Source organism: Bison bison, unplaced genomic scaffold, assembly GCF_000754665.1.
Source record: "Bison bison bison isolate TAMUID 2011002044 unplaced genomic scaffold, Bison_UMD1.0 scf7180017864508, whole genome shotgun sequence".
In the NCBI taxonomy this organism is placed as follows: Eukaryota; Metazoa; Chordata; class Mammalia; order Artiodactyla; family Bovidae; genus Bison; species Bison bison.
Window position 1 is genome coordinate 12,449,292 of NW_011495064.1, and position 874 is coordinate 12,450,165.

Sequence of the window (874 nt, forward strand, 5' to 3'; positions counted from 1 at the left end):
GAGTAGGTAAAGATGGATTTCATAAAGTCATGTTTATATATTCATGAGAATGATTTAGTAGAGTGGAAGAGATATATAATTCAGGGTAGGAATGAAAGGGGATAATTGCAGGAGTAAAGTTCTTAGAGACAACAAGAATGACTATAGATAAACACTTGAATTTTTATTGTTACAAGAGGGTGGACAGAATAGGAGTTTTAAATGTAAGCAGGTTGTTTGAGAGGAGATGAAATAATACATATATGGTATATATAGATAACATATATATATATTTCTGTGAAATACAACTGAAAGTGACAGAGAGGGTGGACATTTGAGGAGTGGAGAAAGAAAGGTTTTCACACATTTTAGAGACTACAAAGTGATTTTTTTTGGTGGTGGTACTGGGTGGGATAATTTTAATATTATTATCTAGTGATGTTTGGCTGCCCAATTTAAATTTGTCATCAGATGTAGCTGAACTGAGTTTAGCAGCACAGCTGTGTGATTTGTCTCTAGCAATGTCAGCTTCTTGAGTATAATCTTGGAGTAAATGTATAGTTAGGTTTTTCCAAAATTAAGTTTTTCTAGATTAGTTTAACTGAGAAAGAAAGGTACAGAGGAATTAAAATTCAGTCTTTTTATGATGAGAATTCTATGATGATTACTGTCAAACACTTAAATATTTTTCAATAAATAAGGAAGTAAAATTTTAGATTTTCCTAAAAAAATTCATCAAGCATTGGGGCAACATTAATACAATTGAATTACTCTGTGGTTTATGTTACTTAAACATCTAATTTCTAAATAAATTTGCTTGTGGGTTTGTAATTTTGTCTCTCTTTCTTAAGTATAAATCTATGTCTAATCTTCATGGCATTTTTTTTTTTTTTTT

General features: G+C 30.0%; 1 protein-coding gene across 3 annotated transcripts in view; it reads left to right on the forward strand.

Moving 5' to 3' along the window:
- The window catches only part of EXOC6B (exocyst complex component 6B), a 734,244-nt gene that overhangs the window by 91,411 nt on the left and 641,959 nt on the right, over nucleotides 1-874 (forward strand). The gene's annotated exons all lie outside the window — the stretch shown is intronic.